Source organism: Phalacrocorax carbo, chromosome 9 (genome assembly GCF_963921805.1).
Source record: "Phalacrocorax carbo chromosome 9, bPhaCar2.1, whole genome shotgun sequence".
NCBI classification, from domain to species: domain Eukaryota; kingdom Metazoa; phylum Chordata; class Aves; order Suliformes; family Phalacrocoracidae; genus Phalacrocorax; species Phalacrocorax carbo.
The window spans coordinates 37781072-37797900 of record NC_087521.1 but is presented as its reverse complement, the minus strand read 5'-3'; the positions used below and the strand labels follow the sequence as shown (position 1 = coordinate 37797900).

Genomic DNA, 16829 nt, shown 5'->3' with positions numbered 1-16829 from the left:
CTGTCGTGCTTTTGGTGTTTAAAGGCAAGGAGAACAAGGCACGCGCTGGGCTCTGGAGATGCAAAGCCATTTCTTTCTCAGCCCTGACTGCGGCCATCGCACTGCTTTGCCCTGCGGTTCGTGGCTGCAGCTGGCGAGCGAGCCTCTGCTGCTCAGAGCGAGAAAAGGCAACGGCAAAATGGCAAGGCCTGGGAACCCCCAAAAAAGTCTGAGCTGAACTGGAGGCAGAGGTTCAGGGTGATTTTTAGTTTCTCTGAACCAGCCTTTGCTTTGGAGGTTGCCGAGATTTCAGCGGGCACGTTTGTGTTGGTGGTTGCTGTGTTACGGTAATGATGTGTGAAACAGTTTTCGCTTCTTGTTTGGGGTATTTTTTCATGCTTTCTTCCCACCTTCCCTTTCTGCCCATCGTGGCTGTGAGCCTCCGAGCCCCCAAGCCCACCTCCACCAGAGGTTTCTTTCTGGGACCAGTCCAGCCCTCTGGGGAAGAGGGGACCTGGATGGGTTTTAACCCAAGCCCTGTGGGAGCATTTCTGGGTCACCACGACCACCTGGGAGGCTGCTGGGCCAACAGCAGCGCAAGGTGCCCAGCGGTGAGCGGCACCGACCGTACACTTTTGCCTCCCATTGCACATGTCGCTATGCTCTGCACCGCTCACCCTCGGCGCCCAGAGCTTCCCAGCAAGCACCGCGACAGGCTCTTTAATTAACCAGATAGGAAAATATTGGAGCTGCACATTTCTGTCCCTAGCAGGAGGCAATGGGTTCTTTCCCTCTGTGTGCTCCCTAAAAGCCAATGGCTCGGCTGGGTTTTGGGTGGTGCTGGCTCTGTCTCCAGCCTGTGGCTGTGCTTAAAAGCAGAACCGGTGAGGGCGGTGGGACAGCGGTCCCTCATCAGCACCTGCGAGTCACGGCGATGCCTGCTGCCCCATGGGGACACGCAGCACAGAGAGCCACAGGCAGTGGGTCACAGACCCACATCAGCATGCAATGGGAAGCCGTTTCTAAAGGAGACCCCAGTTTTGGGGGTCTGCACCCATCCCAGAGCCCTGCTGCTGTCTCAAGTGAAGGGTCCCTGGTGGAATTTGCTTTGGAGAAGAGCAGCCCCAGGGTTTCTCAGGATCCGTTTAAAAACAGATGGATAACTTTGTGTTTGGGGATATTCTGTTTTGAGGTGAGACATGGCCGAGCTACTATCCAGGGGCACGTGTCTGCCAGCAATGCTCTGAGCCATGCACATCTGTCAAACAGTGTGCGCTCTTTGCACTTGCCATGGATGGGAAATGATGAGGCGCGGCACAAACCCTTCTTGCTGTTGCCTAAACCATGTCAGATCATCTCTAAAACCTATGTCCTGCAGGGCAGGAGGAGGCAGGCGGGCAGTTCTACCAGCCCAGCGGGGCCGTGAGTGCCGCGTGTCGGTGTGCGTGTCCCTAACGCAGACGGGCGCTGTGCCGGTGGGGAGCACTCCGTGGTGCTGGCACGGGGGGGTCGCACCCCATCCACCTGCGCTGGGACACCTTGAAACACCCGAGCTTCTCGCAGGGTCCTCCGGAAGCGCACACCCCCCCAGATCAGGTATTGCTTTTGAAAAGCTGAGCTCACGTGTCTCTGAAACGGCGTCTGAGATCACGGGGAGAGAATGAAGGGAGTGGTGGGAAGCAGAGCGATATCTCTGCATTTCCCACACACGTGTCCAGTGAGCCCGTTCTACTTGGTCTTTATTAAAAAAAGGGGCGCAGTTAAAATGCAGACGTCCTTTTATTAATGAAGAAAAACCAGTGACATGCTCTTAAATGAGGGGAAAGCAATTATCATTTACTCAGATGAATCGGCTGGCGTTCCTCCCTGCCGCTGCCTCTCTCGGTAGCTAATGAAAATGTAACGCGTGTTGAAGTCATCAGCAACAAATTTTTGAATTGCACATTGTACCGAGAGCAGCTTTAATAGCATCTTCCTGTGAAATGACAGGCAGAAATAAATGTCCTTCAGAATGATTTATACCCTGGATTAGGTGCAGGTTGTAAAAATACACCAAGTTTAAATCACTGTCAACCTTGAAACAACAGCGGAGAAGGTGGTGACCCTGGTTAAAAAGTAAACAAAACAACTGCGTTTCTCGATAGATTGAACTGCAAGCTGTCTTTAAAAATAAAATCTGTGCCTCTAATGTCGTCTGCTTTTAAATTAAATGGGCGATGGAGGTGGTGTATGCATTTCACAATTAGAATTCAAAACAGCTGGATGGGAAGCCATAAGCCTTAGCAAAGACTTGAAGCTAAGTTGCATTAGTACCTACGTTCAGCTGCTCTTAACTGGGAAATACAGATAAGCCAGGAAACTGAAATAGTGCGAGCAAGAGCTTTTTGGAAGGAAGAGTAAAAGAATATTTCTACCCATTTGCAATCTAAAGAATTTTTTCGTCTTTGCTAAAAGCCCCTCACAAATCCAAATATCTCCTTATTCCTCTGAAAGCAGCGGAAAGCCCTTTGCCGTCAGTCCGTGCAGCCCGGCCTGGGCTCGTGCTGGCCGTGCTGGGGGCTGGAGGAGCACTGACCTCTCTGAGCTTTGCCCGGGCCAGGCAGCCTGCGGTGCTGTGCAGCCTCACCTCCAGTGGAAGCCAGCGGGCGGTTGCTTCCAGACTGGTTGTCTCTAGGTGAACACTGAAAGACTGAGTCATGCATAATTATTAGATTCTGGAAATCTGTCTGCTTTCCCCAGCTAATATTGCAAAAACGGATCAGAGCTGCAAACAAATCTGTGCCTCAGCACTGTACTGCTGCACGTTGTCTCCGGGTAGCTGAAGGTATTTCAGTGATGTATGTTAATACCTTTTTATCTGTACCTGTGAATTGCCATCAGGACCTTGCTTTGCTGCCTGGAAAGCCCCTCCTGGTGTCACGCAGCTCTAGACCGCGGCTCGGCGCAGAGTGGCGCTGGCGGCTTCCCAGGGCTGGTCCAGGGTGGAGCGCCTGAGTCCAGTTGCCATGGCAATGGCCCTCCATCATCAGGGCAACGCTTAATTAAACCGTCCTTCTTTAGGTGCCTGGGCCCGACGAGAGGGTCATTCCTAGCTTTCCTATCACCGTCAGTTTAATATTATTTTATAAAAGTCATTAGTGTTCAGCTGAAAGAGAATGGCCTGAACATGCAGCTCTGCGACCTGAAATTTTCCTGTTGTTTTGCATTCTTTGGGGAAAAAAAGCCCACAAAACCAAACCCCACAATCGATGCACTGATGATAACCCCGCGGACGACGGCAGCGCTGGCTGGACCATGGCAGCCCGCTTGGCATACGGGGGGCGCGGGGTGTCTTTAGCGGTGTGGATGGGTTAGAGCCCCCCACGGGGAGCTTGGTGGTGGGACGCGGGTGCCCTCCGAGAGTCCTGTGTGGTTTCCGAGCAGGGTCTGCCTCCTGCCCTGCTCTGCTGTGCATGCACACACTGTGCCTGTTGAAGCCTGTGTTCACCCTTGCCGCACATGAATCCATGGGTATCCCACGGTCTTCTTGTTTTATTGTCTTTGTGAGTACAGGTCTGCATGAACGTACGGTAAAAGGAGGTGGGGGCAGTAAAATATATATAAATTTTTTTGCAGGAACCTGGTGATTGCTTTTTCCAAAACTAACCCAACATACCCCAAAGCAGAGAAAATCAAGCACATTTTTTGTTGTTTGAACAGGTTGGGGAGAATTGCTGAACCCTGCAGCGCCAAGGCGAGCTCCAAAGCAGCGCCCTGGCAGTACTGGTGCCACCGAGAGCCCCTTCGGAGAGACAACCTCGCTGCTTGTTCTTGGCATTCACAGGCTGTGACCTCCCCAGGGAACGGCAGTCCCACCGTGGGGAGAGTCTGGAGCTGAACCCGGCCAGGAGGATGCTTGGCGAACAGAAACGGCCGTGGCACAGGTAGGTGCTGGGATGGGAGAGCAGCTCTGTAGGACACGTGTGGCACCGGTGGGGCTTCCTGTGCCTGGGAGAGCCGCCTTCTCGTCCCTGTGCTCGGGCAGGGGGGTGCTGGGTGCTCCTGGAGTGGGTTGTGATCTGCGTGGTGGGTGACAGAGCTGCCAGGGGACGCAAATCTGGGCTGACTCAGAGCATACCCATCAGCACCAGTGTGAACTGGGGAGAGGTGGCTGGCATCTCACCAGTAGGCACCAGTGGCAGTGCCTGCACTGAAATACCTGCTGCTCCAGCTGCTGGAATCTTGACCGTTTAACCCCTTGTGGCAAGGTCAGAAGCAAAGTCTCAGCAGTGTTTCTTCCTTTCAGAACATTTCTTTCCCTCTTGAGCAATAAAAGCAAGAGTAAGATATCCAGGGGAAGCTACGGGTGTGGAAGGAGCGGTATAAATTCAGCACACTTTGTTCTCAGGCCAGGATGTATTTCTGATCGGCTCATCCTTCTTCTCTTGTTTTTCCCCTAACTGCTCCGCCGGGACAGTTCAGTTCCACCAGGAAGACCAAGGGACACATGGTGTCCCCAGGGCAACATGACTTACACCAGCCCGACCATATTTTGGTTTGGTGCTTGAGAAATCTCCCCCTCACATACCTCACAGGCTGATCTTTCTCCTGTTAAATGCCCTGGGTCCCTGCTCTCTACAGGCAGAGCATCCGAGGAGCTTGGCTGGGACACCAGGGCCAGCCCTGTGCCACGCACGGGCAGCAGGGTCCGGGGTTCGCAGGCATGGAAGCATCCTCCCGGTTTTGGGCATGGATGGGCAGGACCCTGCGGGGGCTTGGCTGAGGGCAGGCCAGTGGGGAGAGGCGCAGGCGGGGTGGGCAGAGGGAGGGTGGGGTCTATATGGCCCTTGCGGAGGGCTGCTGCAGTGGGGGTTAGAGGCAAAGGGAAGAAAAAAGGCAAAGGAGGGGAAATCATAGAATCACAGAATCCTTTGGGTTGAAAAAGAGGCTTAAGATCACTCAGTCCTACCATTAACCTGACACTGCCAAGGCCATCGCTAAACCACGTCCCTGAGCACCACGTGGAAACGAATAGGGTCTGGCTGGGCAGAGCCGGAGGGGAGGAACGGGCCTTTTTCGGGGGATGATCTGTTCCCATCCGCTGAGCCTGGCCCGGGCATCCCTCCAGGGAAGTCCGTTACGCGGCTGGTTTGAACGTAGGCGTGCGGCGCCTGATCGACTCGCGGCTGCTGTGAATATTCATGTGGCCATTTAATGATCCGCCTTTTCCCACGGCACTCCCAGGAGTTGTTTTAAATTAATTTAAAAAATCACCGTTCCTGGTTGCCTTTTAGCAGTTTTTGTGCAGCGTTAACATTGGTTTACCCTGACGGGTTAGTGCCTTTGTGAATGCTAATAGGCAACTAATCTCACAAATGCAAAATTAAAGATGGTCTCTGTTATTATTATGATCACAATTTGATTAAACAAGTTCTCACTGTTCAGTCCAGAGAAGTGGGTGACTCGGCATTGTGTTTGCTCACACGTGGTGTTATCTCTGCAAATGGAACTGGGATTATGAGGCTATTTTTTCATAAAAGTGCATTGTTTTTACAGTCCCTTCAGACACAGGGAACATACTTCACACGTGGCATTCTCGGCAACATCTCAAAGACTCCGTATATCAAGGAAGCAATAGAAACCAATAGATAGGATGGCAGGGCATAGCACAGCCCAGCTCCTCGTATGGATCAGAATATTCTGCTTTTTCTTTTCCATCTTTCGGGGCCGAACGGGTACCGCTGTCTATGCAATCAAAGCTCTTTCCACCATCCCATTTCTGCTCGCAGGGAAGAACTTTGGGCTGTTATCAAAACTTTTTTTATCACAATTTACATGCAGGAAGGCTGCCAAAGTGTAAATGAGTCAATACTACAGTGTAGAGTCACAAATGAAGTTACTATAGAGGATGATTAGCTAATTGTAGTTAATTACTTTGAAAACATAGCACCCAGACCAAACAGAAAGTGTCATAAAGAGATTTTTTGTCACTTCATGTCTAACAGGGTAATAAGGCCCCAACTATGTTCCTACAACTAATTCTTTGTTTGCTTTACAGGCTGATACCTGCTGATAAGATGCTTTACTTTCAAGTGATAAATTATCTTAATTAACTTTGATTGTTTGCAGACAATTTTATGCAAATTGAGACATTTAAGGAACAGAAGCAGAGACTGAGCTGTGGCTTGGGAGATGGCTAAGGAGCACTAAACTTTCCTCATATCAGTGGACCTTTTATTCTTAAAAATAAGGATGTGCCTCCTGGGGCGTGATGCTGCAGAGAGGGGGATGGCAGCTGCCTACCTCTGCACGGCACGAGAGAGCAAATGCAAGCACAGATTGCTTTCTCAGCCTTTCCCCGAGGAGATCAGTGGCTTCTCACCACAGGCCAGGATACCCACTGGAGCCTTATTCCAGCCCCTCCTGACAAACAGGAGGGACTATGAGTGCGGATTATCTTCCCTGTGGCTTTATTTTCCCAACGGCTAAATTGCCATAGCCTAGTTTTATTGGCGATTTTCTCTTTGAGCATAAATCAGGCTATGCCTCTTGCTGGGAATTGTGGTGACTGATGAGGATTTTCACCCTAAAAAGGGAAATGTGTACCAAGAGTACGTGTAGAACACAAACACCCTTAAGGTGGGTGTATTTAAGACCATTAAAATATTTTGAGCTATTTACCAGCAAATTAGACTTGCTAGACATCCCATGTGAGGTCCCAAGTGCCAGGAGGGTGCTGAGCACCCTGCAGCACCCAGCAGGGTGCCCAGAGGGGCCCAGTATTTCCCAGGGGTGCTCAGCTGTGGCTGCCCTGCAGCAGCAGGGCCTGGAGCAGTATCCTGTGATTGCATCGAAACTCCGCTTGAAAGGTAAAACCAGGTGTTTTCAGTTTTCATCAAGGAAACCATATAAAGGGGGTGTGGGGGAGGGCTGGTGCTGTGAATCAGAGTGGGGTGGGAGAGCTGTGGGTGTCCTGAGGACAGCTCTGTCCTGCACCTCTTGCCTGCTGGAGCTGGTAAGTGTTGTGCTTTGTGCATTTATGTTTTTTTAAGCTTTTTTTTCCTCTCTTCTCTTCTGGTTGAGGTTTCTGCTGCTTTTTCCCTGGTGTTTCAGCTTTCCCTGTGTGTGTGCTAGGGAAGGGTGAATGTTTGGATTTAATGAGGGAAGGTTGATCTCACCCAGAACTTGCTTCTTGCTGTTGCAAGTATTATGTGCTGATGTTTTTAGTGCCAGATTAAATGCCATTTGGGTATTATAGCTCTCTTTCTCTGGAATTAAAGAGAGGCACCTAGGAACATTATACTTAGTGCTTTATTTTTTTTAATGTAGGATCTCAAAATGTTAATCAGATGAGCCTGTAGCACACAGTAGCCCTGGGACTTGCTGCTCACTTCATGGGATAAGTCTCCTTCTAATAATAACTTCAGCAGAGTGAAAATGTGTTTTCATTTAATAATTCAGGAGGAAAATACAATCTTAGGATGGGGGAAGGCTTCTTTTTCCAGGCTACTAGAGGAAATGGCACTGAGTGTTTCAAAGAAATGGCACTGCCATCTTGCTGTGGTTAGTTGGCTCGAGCTGGCGGTTGTGGGGCTCTCTGGGGCTGTGGAGAAGGTGATGAGCTGGCCAGCTGTTCGTGCACTTGACCTTGGAGGGAAAGGGTAATTTTGGTGCTTACAACTTGAGAGGTGTGGTTTTTACTGCAAATCAAGCTGCAGCAGGTGAGGTGTGTTTTGACTTAAATGAAGGCAGGGGTTGTTTGCCTTTTTGGGGGGGCACAATTTGCCATAGCAGATCCCCAACACCCCCCTTTGTGGTGCCAGCAGCACAACAAAGAACAGCTCTGTAACCTGATAAGTGAGGAACTCCTATGTAAAATCCTGCTTTTGTATGTAGGAGTTCAGAGGCCTGGTTCTCGGTGGCCTTACAGGCAACGTGGTGGGTGCTGAAAGCCCAAGACCCCAGTTTTTTATCAGTAGACCCAGCTGGGCTGTGTTGGGTACTGGGGTGGGGGTTTCCCAGCTGTTATGTAGAGCAGACCCACCTGCTTGCTGGCCCCTTTCATCATGGCATGCTCTTGTGTCTCCTGCTTACCTGGGGCCTGTGCATTGCTCTGACCTGCTCCCATCCCCGAGAGCTGTGAGCGAGGGGGTGGCAGTCACCCGGCGAGCTCCGAGCTGGACCCCCAGCAGCTGCCTGTGTGGTGCCAGCCCAGGGAAGAAAGAAAATTGGGTATATCTGTTCCCTGTCCTCCCTACCCTTCAGGTGTCTGGTGCTCTCTAAAAATCAGGAGGAGCCTGGCCCAGTTGGGTGCCAACCTCTATCCCGCAGCTGGCTGTGGTTGTGTTTGACTTGTTCATGCCTTCAAGTTGTGCTCAGCCCGTGGGCAACACCAAAAGCACTCTAAGCAAATTAAAATGAACTGTAAACTTTGTCAGTAAGCTTTAAGGTTTGCTTCTATGGTTTCAAAATGTTGTTTTTCAAAAAATTATGAAGGCAAGCATGCTTTCCTTGGTTCTCCCACGTGGCTGTTTGGGTCTACTTCAGTGGCACTGAATGGTGGTTACTGTCTCTGATGTTGGGGAAAACAGGCAAGGGCAAATTCACCAAACTCCTTGTTCTAAATGGCGACCACGACTTCCCCTTTGGCTCTAGATTCACAGTGGGTTTGACAGTTAAAGAACTGTAGAGTAGCCTGAGTTGGAAGGGACCTCAAAAGATCATCTGGCCCGACCTTTCATGGGAAGAGGAGCTGCTGTGGGATTATCTAGGTACATCTTTATCTTGCTACTGATTGGAAATATAACCCGGTAGCAAAACAAGCTTTGCAGAAATGAATGTAGCCTACTCTTGATAGGATTTTTGTTTAATAATATCAGCCACTATTAATTTTCTTTATTCTCCAACTTACTGAGGAAATATTAGATTGTCATGAAACTAAATTACATCTCATGATGAGTGTAAGTGAAAATGAAAACTGTTGACATTAAAAACATCATCTTACTTTAGTCAGTACCCGGAACCTGAATGTTCATTTTTCTCAGAAGTGTTCATTTGCTGTAACCTTGGGCTTTGGCTTGTCAGTATATCCAGGCTTCCATTAAGCACTTTGTATTTAGTCAAAAGCCGTTTAACCACCAAGCTTCACTGATGAACAATCGGGTATTTTTCAGTTTGAAATCCTCAAGCTGCAGTCATGTTTTATTTTCCTGTGCGCCGCCTTTACCTTGCGTGCGTGGCTGCCGCCAGGTTGTGTACGCTAACATCCGGGGATACTGGGGAAAACGGGCAAAGCTCTGTCTGTGCATCTCTGGCAGCATCGCTTTTCACAGTGGAGGAAACCGTGCTAGTTCCCCCCCAAACAGTGTCGGCTCCTACACGATTGAGTGGGACCCATAAAGGTTAGGCGGTAGTCTTCACAACTAGACTTTTCATATATCTGTAATATTTTGTGTGAATTTCAGGTGAAAATAAATGTACACTCTTTAATTCTTACCACGGCCAACTTTTTTCCTGATTTCAAGTGAAAAGACATTTCTTTTGACCTGTGATCTTTTCTTGCAGCAATTACCTTTGTGACCTTTTCTTGTGGTTTAGAGATTGAAGCCAATAATGGTTTCTCTGTCTTTGTAGCTTGTAATCTCTACTTATGATTCAGAAAGCAGAAACAATAAATTATGATTTATTTGCTGAGCAGTTACAGCATGCCAGCGATGCTTATTTAGACTATTCTCTCTCCCCTTTTCTTGACCCAATGTCTAACAAAGTCTGTTACCCGGCCCCAGCCATCTGGCCCTCTAAAAGAGCTCATTGGCATGTTATGCAGCGCTCTTGGCTGAGAAGAGGCAGGTACAATCCCAACTGGAACGCAATGGGATGTGCTTTTAAAAAGGTTAGACACTTGAGCAAAGACTGAAATTGGGAGAACTTTATTCTCTTCAAGTTTGTGTTCGTAAAAAATGCTTTTTATTCTATCCAGAGGGAAATGTCCAGCTGGGTATGGGGGTTGCAGTCCAGGTCTTCGTAGATCATTAGTATTTTGCAGATCAGAGGATGCTGCTTGACTTGCTGCAAATAATTTTTAAGGCAAAGGAAGCTGCTCAAGTCAAGTTTCTTTCTTCTTTCTCAAGCATAATTATAATACAAGGTACTGTGTGAAACCAGGTATTCTTGAATTTCATACCTTCAATGCAAGGTATTCTTGCATTGCCTGAGTTTTAAATCGTGGTTTCTTTGTTGAAGTTTAATCAAACCTAAGTGTGAATCCTGGGGTTGATGAGAGAAAAGGGGTTTAATGGAATAAATACAAAGAGACCTTGCCCGTGGCCGTGCGCAGGGGGTTGCTGGTGCTGCGCAGAAGGGATGGCTCAGGACAGCCCTCGGCTCCTCTCTTCCACCCATCGGATGAGTTTACTGCTGTAGACGTGCTCTGTAGGTCTAAAAGCCACCATCCTTTGCCGCTGTGGTCTGTGTGACTCCGTCGCCTGGCTGGGGCTGGTTAGCTGTTAATTTGGTGGAAATTCCTGGCGTGCTGCTTTAGCGGTCACCCAGGTGACTTTGCTGTAGGTGTATCAGCATCTTACAAAAGTGAGAAACAAATGAAGTGTAGCAGAATGAAGAGGAGGCAATAAGGAATGATATTTTTAAAACTGCCCAGTTTAAAAATGTGTTATTTTCCATCAGCCAGGACTGCAGGAGGATCAATGGGAGATGGAGATCGCTGTGTTCTTGGGTGCAGGGTGGGGGAGTGAGCTCTGTGTGTGCTTGGTCACCGCGGGGGAATAGCGATGCCCGCTTTGTGATATCTAGAAGGGGCCAATACGCAGGCAGTCAGATGTTTCTGCTGGAAGCCTGCTTGTGTTTGGTGAAAATCCCATCTGGACCGGGCACAAAAAGGCAGTGGCTAGTAGGAAGCCAGCGTGCAGGGCTACCCGCATCAAGTGTTGTACTGCAATTCACTTGGTGACACCCGGGAATTTGGCAAAACCTTCGGTATCTGCTGTGGGGGCACTGCCCGTGCATTCACGGGTGTGTTACCCTATTGCTGTAACTCAGCCCGCACTTCCTCCTATGCAGAAAATGGAAGGGAACTGATGTCCATGGTAACTGCTAGTCCAGTGCTGGCTTGTGCTGGGTGTTTTTTCTTCCAAAAATGCCAGTAGGAAGTAGATCCAAACTGAAGACCAAGTCATGGGCAGCTCCCATGGGTCAGGGGAAGTGCTGCTGGAGGAGGAGTCCTGGTCCTGTGGTGTATAAAGAGATCAAAAGCCAAAGCAGTTGCACCGCATTTCATCCCTGCCTGAAGTCACCTGCATGTGACAGCTGCAGGAGTGTTTTATCAGCAGCTCAATGCTTGGGATAACTGTAAATTGAATCAGAGCTATAAGAGGCCCCAGAAGGCTTCTTGGTGGGTTTTCAGCTCGTGTGACCCAGCTCTGTTGGGAGCCCTGACTCCCAACAAGCCGAAGGAACGGAGGGGAAGCGTGTCTGGGTTTGGGCTGAGTCAGCCTGTGCAGGGGTTTGTTCCCCCGCAGCCGTGGGGAGAGCAGGCTGCGCCCCAGCTCTTGGCGGAGGCGCTCCGGTGGGCTCCCTGAGTTTAGGAGAGATGGCGGTGCCTGCCAGGGCTAGGGGTGGTCTCTGCAAGTCTGGAGCAGAGGCTCGTGTGACCAGGATCGCTGTCCTCGCTTCTGAGTGTGCCCTGCTGACAGGTGGCTTGGCCTGGCTGGGGCAGAATGGACCACAGTGGGATCGTGCTAGAGGCGGTTAGTGAAACCGTAACACAGATTTTATAATAACTCGTAGCAAGTTTGCAGAGAAGTGCTAGTATTAGCATACACCCGCTGCTTTGAGACCAGCAGATCACATGCATGTCTGTGCTCGCTACTTGCTCTAGACAGTCATGATCCTGACGCTTTTTTCCCTATAAATGATGCAAAACAGCCTGGGAGCCCTTACCCTAGACAGTGAGCATGTACCTGTTGCCTTCAGCCCACCCGCGTATTCTCTCATCCAAATTCTCTTCGAAGATGACAGATGGATATATTTTATTGCAGCTTTTAATTGTTTAAAAGCAGCACGCTCAACACGTGTGTCTTCCCAAGGTGCTGGTCTTGCTCTCCCTGCTCTCGCAGATGATCTCCTCAAGGTGGATGTTTTCCAGAGCCTTCAAGGGAAAGGGGGCGACCTCTCCATTGAAAACCTGTACAGGGATTTTTTTGAAATGCTCTAATCTTATAAAGTCTGTAACATTAATATTTGTTCTTCTTCTGCACAGGCAGATAGTTTATATCTAAACAAAAACTTCTGGAAAAATTCCCCTATGCCAGGATGGTTTTTTATACTAATTTGGAATCAAAGGACCTCAACATAATTGCTTATTTGAATAAGAACCCAGTTGCATATAAAATATTTATATTAATTGGGGAATTAATTGCTTATCTAGCAATGCTAAAATAACCATTTCATGAATCTCAGAGATGAGAACCACCTCTCTAAGGACTACTAAAATGAAGAGACCACATCATCTTTAAGGTTTGCTTATGTTTAAAGTCTCTAAGAATTAAGAGGAAAAAAAAAAATCCCGAACTATTGTAGTACAAAAAGCCTTGTATGCAGGAAATAGGAGTGTCTGAGCAGAAATTCCGCTGCTGTTAAAACCTCATGGAACTTGCGGGAAACTTCAGAGGAATAAAGTGCGCTAAGAGTGTTTGAGTCCTAATTGCAGAGGTTCTCTGGGGACATCTTGCAACACAAACCAGAAGGAGGGCGACTGCAAAGCTGCAGAATCGTAACTTCTGTGTTCGCGCTGCGGGTGTGCAAACAGCATATTTGCAGGCTGATAGTGTTACCAAGGCTATGAGTGGTGACAACAGCTACCTCCCTGCTCTCAGAAACTCTTAAAAATAGGTTTCTTTGCTACCTTCAGGGAGAGGACACAAGAAAACTACGTGTATCTCTCTAAATCACTAGTTTGGTGCTGCCTTTTCAATATTACCTCTCCTGCATGTTGGTGTCTCGTATACCAGTGCAGGGCTTGGCGCAGTGCGAGGAGGGGACACCTCCCGGCCCATGCCACTTCTGCAACCCAGGGACCCCCTGGTCCTCGGCGATGCTGCGGAGGCATCGAACGCATCTGACAAGGGAATATGAATGCTGCTTGTGCTTTAGGTGCAAAGTGCCTGGTGTCTGGACTGGCCAGTGCTCACCACTAAGCAGGGCAGTGCTGGCTGGAATGGAGACATGCCCAAGCTGGCTTTTGGTAAATGAAGAGACTTGCTGTGAATTTCAGAGGTGTAGCATGCTTGCTTATTGCCCTCATCCCTTCGAGACCATCCTGTACAATGCGGTGCTCTGTTTTATTTAAGTCATTGCTGGATAATGTCTGGCTTGTAAACTACTTCTTTAAAAGCATTATTTACCAGAGGTACTTTAACTTTATTTGTCAAGATCACTCTTGGTCTACCCACCTAGACACTGTGCAGTATGCATATGGTAAACCAGACAGAATTAATAAAACAAAATTCTTGGCAGGTTTAGCAGTCAGTTAAACTTGGAGGAATTGCTGGTCTTCTAGGGATAATGGGGTGGAAGTAAATATCCAGGAACTTCATGTGTGTGTTCCTGGAGAGTCTGGTCACCCCTCCATTTCTGAAGGAATTTGCACATCAGTAATAAGCTCAATGAATTTTTTTCCTTCCAGATTCTTTGGGTATTGTCACAGGAATATAGGGGTGGGGCTGTGAGGCTGGAGGACTGTAAATATGGTATCTTTCCTTAAGAAGGGGCAACAAAAGGCATAATTACAACTACAGGCTTTTCAGCTGGCATTATTAAGCAAGACTCTATACTGGTCTTTTAGGAAAGTTGAATTAGAGATACAGACACAGATTTTCCTGGACTTGCCAGAACCAGCCTGTGCCAAGTTTCCATCCTGACCTGGCTGCCCTGCCCGGCCGCAGGCGCTCGCTGACACGGCTTCCTGGATCGTCCGGCAGCAGCTCCTGCCAGTCTGAGCCGCGTACGAATGGAAGCGCGCACTTCTACCCCAGCCAACGTACCGACACCCGCCGTTTGTCTCTTCCCCTCAGTGCCAAGGGAAGAAACGCTACCTGCAGAGCTTGCGACACGTCCGCGCTCTCAGAAGCGGCTTTTTTTTGCCTAATGTGCACGTTTCCGTCAGTGGTGTGTTTCTCTTCCAGTGCTCTGATGACAGCTGATTTAATTAAGAAAGTACATCTATCACTCCCCTATAACTATGACTTCTCCTGTTTGCTGGCAACAAAAATCTGCTTCAAAGTGAGGACCATTAATATTGTTGCCTTCCCTAAGGGAAATATCTTGCTCATGAATTTAACCGAAAATAAGGATGATAAAGTAATAATGAAACTGGGAGGAGGTTTAAAAGCAAGAATGAAGAAAAGGGAAACCTGGCTATCATGGCAATCAGAAGTATAGGTCACATTATGACAAAAGGGTATCCTTGGACTGCAGGAAGCAGGAGGAAAATGGATAGATGTATAGAGAAATAAATTAAAAGGTTTTTTTTTTTCTGAAGTGACTTGTGGGTGGCATTTTGGTTTTTCAAATCAGAGCCTTGTTGCTTTGGGTAGTCTTGATGTTTTGTCTAGAACAATTTTCTGGAAAAAACAGAATATGGCTGCAAGGCTTCCTTTAGTCAGGGAGGGCTTAACTCGGTGCTGTGCTGGGAAGTGATATATTGTGTTTGTGTCTGAACTGGAAAAGCGCGGCACGCCCTTGGGAGCCAGGCTAGGTGGTGGCAAGTGGGTGGTGCCCATGTCACCTAAATCACATTATCTGTTTCCTTGCCCACCACTCCCCTCTACAAACACAAGGTTCGCTTCCTGGTAAAATTCACTAAATAGAGGATATGTGACTGTTGAGCAGAGTTAGGCCTTTAGTGTGGCCGCGGGTGGCGTTTGGGGTGACGGGGACCTCTGCAGCGGCGATGACAGGGAGGATCTGCTACCCTGGGTGTTATATTGGCAGACACATTGAACTTTGGGGCCGTCATAGGAGGAGAGAGAAGGGAAAGGGGCTGATCTGGGGGACCTGCGAGAAGGGCACTTGAAGGGACGTGTGTATCCATTAGCCTTTTCTCTGTGGTGTGTTTTTTGCGTTCCCAGATGCGAACACACCTGCCTGCTCGCAGTGGCTCTACCGCTCACGGCGTGCTCGGGCTAGGAAAGGCTGTTCCTCACAGTGCCTTTAACTCACTGGGAACTGATGAGCGTGTCAGGGAGAGAGCAATCTGCGTTCGTCATCTTCTACCTCCCGGGCCTGCATTTAGTCAAGTCTGACATAGATCTCTGTGTGCTGAAGGGGTCAAGGACCAGGCAGGGGCAGCTCCTCTGACAGCACATGGCTCATGCTGGACTCCTCGAGCTATCCATGTTTATTTTGGTGCCAGAAGTAGAAGTTTTGCTAATATTTTTCTCCTCTCAACGCTTGCCATAGAAGTATGGGGCCAAGGGTAATATAAAATCTTTATAATAAGACTCTACAGTGTTGTATGGGTGTCGGCTCAGTGTGGTTGACAGGATTAATACAATCGATCTTGTACACCTGATTGCTGGTGCTCATCGTGGAGGCTCTGGCACTTGCTTGTTTCTCATGGTAGCAAACAGTGGTGCTGGATAAAGCTGGGAACAACTAAAGCAGATCCAGAGTAAAGTGAGCTCAGAGTGAATAGATCTTGCATCAACAATATGTGTCTGATTTGGCAGCGTGCTTCAGCAACACGAAGTACCTCAGCAACTTACCCCTTTTCAATGCTTCAACAAGTACCTAAATCCAATTGACATCCCCCAAACTTGCTATGTTTAGCAAAGAGCTAGTTTCTCAGAGGCAGTCTGTCTCCTGGAAGCTTCAGCTCAGAGGGAGGTGCTCACGCTGACTCACAGCTGGGATCTGAACCATCTAGATTTGATGCTGTTTGAGGGGAGGATAAAAGAAGCATCTCCTAGAAGTGGAAGTAAATGAAAATGGAGCTTTTTGATAGCTTTGGTACCAGTACTAATATTTTTTCCATTCAGCAGCACTTTTTCCCTGAAAAAAAAACAGAAAACTGGTATGAATGTGTAAACTTGAGCTAAATGGGTGTGGAAAAAAAAAGTTCAGAGAATACTGGGGAGGGGGGTGTAAAAAAAAAAAAAAAAAGACAGCAGAAGGTGCTGGAAAGGGCAGTGGTGCTGCATGGCTCCACAGGCAGGAGCTTGCAGGTCAGGAGCTCCGGCTGGAGTCTGCAGTGAGCTCTTGGGGCAGGTGAGGTTCCCCCCAAACTGGGCTGCTCCAGCCAGAGTGTGGGTCTGGGACAGCATCCTTCCCCTCGAGCCAAGGTTTGAGGCCACGGCTGGAGTGCTGTGTCTGGTTCTGGGCTCTGGTACAGGAGAGACAAGGATGTGCTGGGTCTTATAATAAGGCGGCATCTTCTTGCTGGCAGCAAGAACGTGATGGGGATGTGTTGGTGAGCGATGCGGGCTTGTCCCTGCACCACGCCAAGACAGGGGAGAGGCAACAGTGCAAGTCACAGCAGGGTTAAAACTGATTAAATGTTAGGAAAAGTTTTCCTCAAAGGCAATGAAACGCTGGCATGGACGCCTGAGGAGGCTGTGGTAGCTTAGTTGCTGGGGGTGTTCAAAACTCACAGGGGCGAAGCTTTGGTTTTGTAGCATTTGCTGTTGCTTTTTCACTCCTGCTTGGTCTCGAGTGTTCAAAGTGCAACAGTTCAAGGTGGTCAAACAGCGATAACCGTGTGGGTAAACAGCAGCAGCAGTGTTACTGGTTTGCATGTAATAAAGCAATTTTCTTTTGTTTTCCTCTTCCGCATTGGGAAACTAGAGGAGAGGAGGCAT

The 16829-nt window shown here is 48.7% G+C and overlaps 1 long non-coding RNA gene across 1 annotated transcript in view; it reads left to right on the top strand.

Moving 5' to 3' along the window:
- LOC135315086 (uncharacterized) overlaps positions 1 to 16829 on the top strand; it is a 375169-nt gene that overhangs the window by 196995 nt on the left and 161345 nt on the right. Inside the window, exon 6 of the long non-coding RNA XR_010374537.1 lies at positions 3679 to 3902. This is a non-coding gene — a long non-coding RNA (uncharacterized LOC135315086). The remainder of the gene's footprint in view (positions 1 to 3678; positions 3903 to 16829) is intronic.